Raw genomic sequence first — 8,409 nt, 5'->3', positions numbered from 1 at the left:
GGGGCAATCCCAGCTGTGGGAGCGCGGGGCCCTCCCGAACTCGCTCCACGGCGGGACGGAGGCCCAGCCGCCGCCGCTCGGCCTGTACTCACCAGCCGCACCGGGCCGCCTCAGCGGGGAAGCCGCTCGCCCTCCTGGCCTTCCCCAGCGCCGCCGGGGCCGCCATCAGGGTCACTGGCAAAGCTGGCCGCCACGGCGCTGGGGACCCGCGGTGGCGTTTCGAGGCTGCCTCAAGAAGCGGGTACCTGATTGGTGAGATCCCGCGCGGCCGCCCGTACGCCGTTCGCTGATTGGTGAGATCAGAGTGGCGCGCGAAGCCGAGCGGACGCTCTGGCGGCGAGTCGCCCTGAGGAGCGGCGGCTCAGCCCCGAGCGCCGGGACGGCGGCCCGTCTGCCCCCGTGAGTGTCAGAGGGAGGGTGCTGATCTCCCACCGCAGAAGCTGCTTTTGTCGTAGGGCGACCGACCGAATTGAAATGTCGAAGGAGCCGTGAGGTGAATGTAGGTGCGCAGGAAGCCGTGAGGCAGCGAGCGCACGGGCGCGTGGAGCCGGTAATCTGAGGAGAAATCTGAACCACTGCACAATCTGGAAGGGAAATCGGGTGTGAGGCAGAGACGGCTCACTCTGCCTCTGCCTGCGGAGTTTGGGTTCCATCTTCTGAATGCATGGTGGAGCAGCTGGGCTGGAAAGGTTTACGTTCTGTCTTTATTCCCTTCCTGTCATTCAGTGCTCATATATCCCAGGTTGTGGTGCGCCGCTCCCATGTGAGACTTCTCAAAAGTGATGTTCTTTGGTGTGCTGAAGTGCAGATGCCAAACTCTAGTGGAACTGTTTGTGCTTTTACATAATAACGTGCACAAAGAGCTTTGCGCTGATTTCCCTGCAATTAAGTTTTGGGTGAGAAAGTGGGATTTTAGGAGTGTGCTCTCTGTGCCTCTGACACAATCTGAATTGAATGTACGTTTGATTTTAGGAGTTCTGCAGTGTTGTTTGCAGCTCTTTTAAATATCTTATAAGTCTTAGTGAGGAAAACGATGACTGGAACTCTGGGCTTTCCTGAGCTTCTGGTTACTCAGAACAGTCTCCTAGAACCAGAAAAGAAAAATGGAACTCCAATACACTTGAGTGACACTGTAAGCCTTTATAGTTCCCTAAAAGGAAATAGTGGCAGGTCTAGGGGATTTTCTGCTGTAGTTTAGACACAGTTTGGGGAAGGGGATAAGTGGTTTACCGGAGTTGTAGTAACATGAGATCATGAGTTGGGCTTAGTGCTGTGTGAGCATCTTGTGTTGTTCCTCTTTAGGTTGTTCCTCCACCACCATGATAAAATGTACTTAATTAGTAAAATGCTTTAAAGAAAAGATTAAAGATGTATCTTGAACAGAGATCCAGAGACTGGATTACTTGGTTCTTGACACAGATTCCTTGTGGATGTCAAGCAAACCACTAATAAATGCTTTTTCTCACCATCGTGTTCTGAATAGAACTTCCCCTGCAGTTGTGGAGGCAAATAGATGGGATACTTAATCTATTTGTGCCTTTATTTGCTCCTTGGTAAACTTGATCTAACTGTTCATCTCAGAGTGATTTAAAAACTTAATGTTTGTAGAGCATGTTGAATTTAAGTGAAAAACATTATCAAAATACAGTATTACAAGGATGCTTGGAGGAGTAGAAATGCCCTTGAATTAGATAGTGTTGCTAGCAGATGCAGAAATAGAAAAGGTGATCCAGTGAACGCTTTTCTCATGATTTCTAGTACTTGATAGTAAAGGGAAATCTGAACAGGAAAATGCTGTTGAATACTTGAGATAAAATAACCCAGTACAATTTTTTTCAAATCTGAGATATTTGGTCTAAAGACTTTTTCCGTAAGAAAATGCTCTGTCCATCTTACATTAAGTAATCATCCTCTCATTTTGTGTTACAGGATTGTGAATGAATGTTCTAAAGGTAGACAAGATTATTTCTGGATCTTTATGGTATTGTAGTACTCTAGGATGGAAAGTTCAGATGGATCAGTTTTGCCTGTGAATTAGGATCATTTTCCACACTTGCTTCAAAATGAATATTAAAACTATTCTTTGGGTGCTTTGTTTCACATCCTTGTGCTTCTTGGAATTGTGGAACTGTTTCACTGTGTAAAGGCCTCAATATTATTTTGGTAGAAATTGAATTTAAAGAAATGAAATAGTTACTACAAACCCTTGTGTGCACTCTGAAAATCCTTGAGTCTTCAGTGCAGGGATGCGATTCTCCTTTTGGGGCCACAACATATGGGCAGAGATGTCTAATGCAGTAAGCTTCTGCTTCTGAGTGAATTGTAGCCTCTGGCAAATCCAAGGGAACTATTTGGCCTCCCTGCATATGCCTTTCAATCAGTCCTCATCAGTGTGATGTTATGTGTAGAGCAGGTGTGAGAATTTGAGTCGGAGCACTTTGAAGCAGATACTGAATGCGAAACAAACTGTTTGCTTTCTTTAAGTTAAAAAGGTGTTGAAGTTGCATATAATTTTAATCAATGTGATGAGCAGCATTTCTGAATGGTAGTGCAAAATAAAAATTAAATCAGTGAATTTCTTGGTATTGTTTAGAAAAAGCAATCACTGTATGACTTCCTTTTCCCTGTCCCTTCCCCCAGCACCTTTCATGCTAAGTGCTAGGATTTAACTGTATTTCTAGTGCTTGTATAGCTATAAGGAATTTAAAAGAGGAAATTCATACAAAACCTGTTTGAGTCTCAAATATTTAAAAGCAGTAGTTGACCAACTCCTCTTCAAAAGCTCAAGGGAAGACAATATTTCATTTTAGCCAAATGATGTTGCTTTCCAGCTTGTTTAATATATAGGGAAGCTGTACATATGATTATTAACAAAAAAGTGGGTTATTCCTCTAAAGAACAGGATTCAGCCTTTTATTAACAAGCATCTTTGTTTTTCCTTCCAACTGAAAAGTAATTAACTGACAATTCCAAGCTGTCTTGAAAATGATAGGTAACTAAATTGGGAGCAGAAGGAAAGCAGAAGCCCTTTTGTACTGAAGAAAGGGAGATAGGACACTATAGCTGGATCTGGCTTTTCCCTTTTACAGACTTCTGTCAGAGCTTAAGCAGCTCCAGGTGATCCCAGCCAACTTCTTTAATTTCTTAATGCCTGCAGTGGCCATTACTGTTCACAGGTATAGTGGCATTTCCTCTGTAGTAATTTTTATAAGTCTTGCTCTGTCTTCTGTATGTGACTGTGGTGATGCATGGTATAGAAGAAAATGTGCTTTTATTATATTTTTTCCTTGTTCTCTCAGTTTTATTGTAAGACTCAGAGCAATTGTTTTGGCCTATTTTAGCTAGTCTGAGCCTAGGCTAATTTTTCTCTTTTTTTTCAGTTAAAGTCCAAGCAGTCCATGTTTGTCTTGTTGGGGATTAAGCTGCTTCACAAGTACTCTTCAGATCTATGAGTAAAATTGTAAAGCTATTCAGGCAGATCAGCTGTTCTGTCTGCATCTCCAGTACCAGTACTTATTCACTGCACTTAAATTCACAGAAACAGTTGCAGTAATGTCAGTGTATGCGAGAAAGCCAGAGCAGAACACTATGATGGTTTCTAATCAAGGAGGAGTAGCTGGTAGTTACAGGAAGGCTGAGAAGTCAAGAGCCATAATTCTGTTTCCAGTGCTGTTGAACAGTGTGGCATCAGTTTGTGGTATGACTTCTAGCAAAATTATCTGTAGAAGATGATATTTATATTTGTTGCATCTACAGCTAACAACTGCAATGAAACTAAGTCTTTAGTATATAGCAAACTAGTTAGTTGTCCACTCCATTCACTGCTCTCAAGGAAAAGACTCAGAAAAAACACTTGGACAGTTCATTCTTTTGTGATCAGATTCTCTTGTAGCATTGCCTCTCAGTGTTGCAGATACAGGTGTGTAGACCAGAAACCTAGTTCTTAAGGTTTTTGAGGAACTGTTGTAATACTGGTTAAATGCAGTAGAATCCACCAATGGGCCAACCTTGTAATCAGTTTAATGCTTCTATCTGTAAGTAGTATCTGCAAATCTATTTCATGCATAGACTTTCAGACTATACATGGCTCTTTCAATGTATTTAATCTTTCTAGAGCAGGTCATTTGTTTTATCACGATGTACTCTTTTTTAAGCAACTTCAGCTCTGGGACACCTTTTCATCTAGTAAACGGAATAGTTGAGGATTTTGTGGTCATTTTCCCAGGCTTGATTTTCATAACTGAGGCCACCATGGATTGATGTGAAGTGGTGCTGCTCTTGAAACAGATCCCCCTCCCAGCGTTCTCTCCTTGCTGCACTTACATTCCTGGCATTCCTCTATTAGCTGCACCCTGTTCCTCTGAGATGTATAGGAAATCAATTCTCCCACAGCTGCCAGAACAGTATTATGGTATTATGTTTTCAGCTTGCTAGAAAACTGATCAGGGCAATCTTGAGTTGTTTAAGGCTATTCTGCATTCTAGTTAGCAGATTACCTGGATTGTTTTCAATAGGAGAAAGCTTTCTGTCTGGGTTCATACATCAGGTTGTTTTTATACAACTACCGTCATACAAAGCATGCTATGTGAACTGCAGTGATATAAGGCAGAATTGTGATATGAAACTTTAACCATCTGAAGGTGAGCTGAGCTAGCTAGAGTACTGCTTTCAAAAACTAACAAAATACTGCAGTTTTTTGAAGTCAGGAAATGTGCTGGAGGAAGAAAGGTACGTATTAGCAATGTGTTTAATTACAACTTCTGTGCCAGAAGCAGTTATTAACAACAACAACAAAAAATACTGAAGACAGTTCCTAACACTTATAATTATTGGCCGTTGTTTACTGTACTGTAGCTCTTGATAGCAGCTCTCCAGCTATCTCGAGGAGAATGAGGCTGGGAACAAATTTCAAGGCTGCGGAAAGGACAGTGACGCTCTTTGGAGAGCTCTAACAGTGAAGTCCTCTTTGTCTGTGCTTTAGAAGACAGCCTGAAGTATGAAATGCAAATTTAAGCTACATTATTGTAAAGAAACTTTGTTTTCAAAAGCTTGTCAGGAAGGTAATATGTCAGTGAATCATAAGTACTGAGAAGCTAGGTATTCATCAAGGCTGAAGATTTCCTCAGACAATTATATGCCATGTTAATTCCCATTTTATTTCAGATACTGACAGTATCAGATGATACTGACAGACTCAGATGATAGATTTTTTTTTCTCTTGATTGCTTAGAAAGATTAAAGAATTTGTCTCATGAAACTTCCCATCAACTTAACAAGGATTAACTAAGGCTCTGCAAATTAAGGATTACGTGTTTTGTTCTCTAGCAAACCTTGGATTTTCCTTGATGCAGCTTCTGCTCTCCTGAGAGAGATGACTGCTTACTGGGCCCTTACTATTTTGCACTGTCACTAGAGAGATTCTGCTGTAGTTAATTTTGTTGAGGAACTCGGAAGAACTCTAGCTCTTTTCTTTCCATTAAAGCTGATAATTTCTTTGGCAGCAAAGAGAATGGATATGATTCAAAGCTACAGCAGATATTTTCAAATTATGAACCCTTGGTAAGTTCAGTAGCTGTTCTGCTTGAGGTAGAGGCCTCTGATTTCCAATTCAAGCTATGATGCTTAGTTTTCAAACCTGCCTTTGAAGTTGTATGTGCTGATGCTCTCAGCAAGTGGGAGTGAGAGGTCATGTCTTTACTCCTTTGAATGAGAAGAAACAGTCCAGAACATCTTCCTGGTTAATGTTTAGCTTCTTGCATTGGCTCTACAAGGAAGTACACTTGCAGCATCCAGTAGCACTATGATAGTAACGAAAAATATAAATTTGTATACTGTGTCTAAATATATGCTAGAGTTGCTTGTCTGAGGAGTATTATGTTAAGATGTATACCAAGGTCATGATTTGCTGTGACAGTAAGTAGCTTCTAGATGGTGTACAATGTAAGTTCTGAGTTCTAAGGTAGATGTTTACCTCCGTTGCAAAAACACACATGTTAATGTAGCTTAGGTTAAAAATGGTGTCAAAATATCATTATGGCTTGTCTTCAATAACTAGTATTAACATGACTGCTGTTACAAGTATTAAACCTCATGTCATCAGTAATGTTGTATTAATACAGCATATACCAAGCAGTAATTTTAGTCTGTAATTTAAATAAACATTTTAAAATTACTTTTAAAAAAACTAATTAAAAATTTTAGATGGCTAGTTGTGCAAAAATAAAGCTTAAAATCTATTAATAGAAAAAATCATACATTGATTTCTGTAGGCTGCTCTGAGGTGTTTAAGAAAAGATCCAAAAGAAGTGTCAGGCATGAAGTCTTATCTTAAAACTTCAAATACTCAGAACTATTCTTAGATTTTTATCACCACAAATGGTCATAGAAAATTCATGCTATTCCTAGACTACAGCATTATTTGAAATTGATCCTCTAGCAAAACATGTCTTTCACCCTAGCTTACAGCTGTGCTGGGATTTCAGCTCTTGCTGCAGTGAAGCTGCACTGGTATTTGTGCAATAAGTTGTACATTTTAAAGTGTTGACTTGCAAGGAGGGTGAACAATCTACCTTAATTGATCTGTAGACAAGTATATCTCAGCTATTTCTCTATCAGGAGTATTTTTCTATAACACTTTGATCTCTGCTATTTCTAAAATCTGTTGCTTATCTGGTCTTGTAGGATTGCCCTTTTAGAGTCAGGCAGCTACAGCCTCTTAAAGTAGCCATTGTTCATCTAGCTGCTAGCCATATCTGGTTTTTCAAGTCCAGTGAAAAGTGCCTGCTGTAACTTTGCTGTGACTGTTATTTAACTTATAGAAGGCTTATTAAGAAGTTCTAAATCTTCCCTTTGAAGTCAAATGTGAAACCAGAGAATCTAGCTCTGTGCTAGCACTGGGGACTTGAGACATCTTAGAATCTAGCTCTGATTTCAGTAGTCTTTGTCGTCCTAGATAAATTACTTTTGCATCCTCAGAAAGAATGTATGAAACATTTGTAACATCCTCAACTCCCAAAGCTCTTTTTCTCCACCCTTTCCAATTTTTGATTGAAGTATTAGAAGAATTCATATCTTCCCCTAATGTCCAAATCTGGTAAGAAGTTAGAATTATAATCCCTTAAATACAATGCTATCGGGAGGAGAAAACACTTTGCAAAGGGTTTAAACCACAAATTTCATACTAAAATGAAGTTTAAAAAAAAAAAAACCAACAGAAGAACAACCCTCTCAAGAATCTTCATCAAGCTGCTTAAACATTTAGATTGAAAATGTTACCGGTGTTTGCAGAGTATGGTTTATAAGGAGAATTGTATGAAGTAACAGTATATATTTTGATGTTCTTATTTGGTGTGGACAAAACCCTGAATCCCCTCCTTTCGGGGGAGTTCAACCAGTTTGGTGTTTGTGTGTGGTTTTTTTTTTGTTTGTTTTTTGTTTTTGTTTTTGAGAGAGAGAGAGCTTAACTGAAGACTGAGAATACACAACTGTCATAAAACAAAATGCCACTTCTGTACTCTGAACTGAGATGTAGTCAGACATCAGTCAATAATCCTGAATTTAGATGAGGCCAGGTGTGAGCTCCGCACTTGGTTACACGCTATGCTTAGACCCCACATTCCCAATCTCAGCTTCTTTTCAGAAGGTGAGGAACGATTTCTACAAAATGAGCGGGAGAGAACCCTCTTTAGCTTGCTTGTGGCTGATGACTGCTTGTTTTGGGAAACTGGCAAGATGTATAATTGGCTCCTTTTCGGACTGGGAGTTTAAAGCCTCTTTCAGAAATCGTTTTTCTTTCTAGAGCATGAGGAAATATTCTCTATGCAGTTGTTTCATTGAGGAATTGAGTATTGCAATAATATCTCTTAGAGCTCAAAGAATTGTAAGAGGGCCATATAATTAAACCTGAGCTGCATGCGCAGTCTGGGTTCTGCCCCCTGCACACATCTTAATGCCTTGTTTTTCAGCATGGGTGCCTCAGCAGAGCTCAGCACAGATGGTTACAGAGCACCCAGTGTGCAGCTCTGCATCCTCTCAGTTCCAACGCAAGCGGAGGAGCACAGCATTCATGCTGGGATGCAATTGTCCCTAGTAGTAACTTTCCAAATGCACTTCATGTTAACTGCATGGTGTGTAGGTCTCTCTGTCTTCCAGAAGAGCAAAGGCATAGATAGAGGATGGAAGTATCTTGCAAAAAAAAAAAACAACACACACACACAAAAACAAAAAACAAACAAACAAAAAAACCCCGAGTGGTTTCACGTGGGAATCCCCGCAGCCATGGTTTCCTCCTTTTCACGGGGGTAATAAATGCAACGAGTGCCGCTCGTTTCCCTGAGGACGGCTCGATGCCTCGGCCCACGAAGCCGCGCCCACGCGGCTCTCCTCACGGAGGCCGGTCCCGGCAACCGT

The 8,409-nt window shown here is 40.8% G+C and overlaps 1 protein-coding gene across 1 annotated transcript in view; it reads right to left on the bottom strand.

The window, feature by feature from the left end:
• The window catches only part of TMEM94 (transmembrane protein 94), a 46,875-nt gene extending 46,637 nt beyond the window's left edge, over positions 1–238 (bottom strand). Inside the window, exon 1 of the mRNA XM_010721661.2 lies at positions 93–238. The gene's annotated coding sequence lies outside the window, so the exon portion shown is untranslated. The remainder of the gene's footprint in view (positions 1–92) is intronic.
• Between the last annotated feature and the right edge of the window lie 8,171 nt (positions 239–8,409).

Source organism: Meleagris gallopavo, chromosome 20 (genome assembly GCF_000146605.3).
Source record: "Meleagris gallopavo isolate NT-WF06-2002-E0010 breed Aviagen turkey brand Nicholas breeding stock chromosome 20, Turkey_5.1, whole genome shotgun sequence".
Taxonomy (NCBI): Eukaryota; Metazoa; Chordata; class Aves; order Galliformes; family Phasianidae; genus Meleagris; species Meleagris gallopavo.
This window is presented reverse-complemented; position numbering and strand designations above follow the sequence as displayed.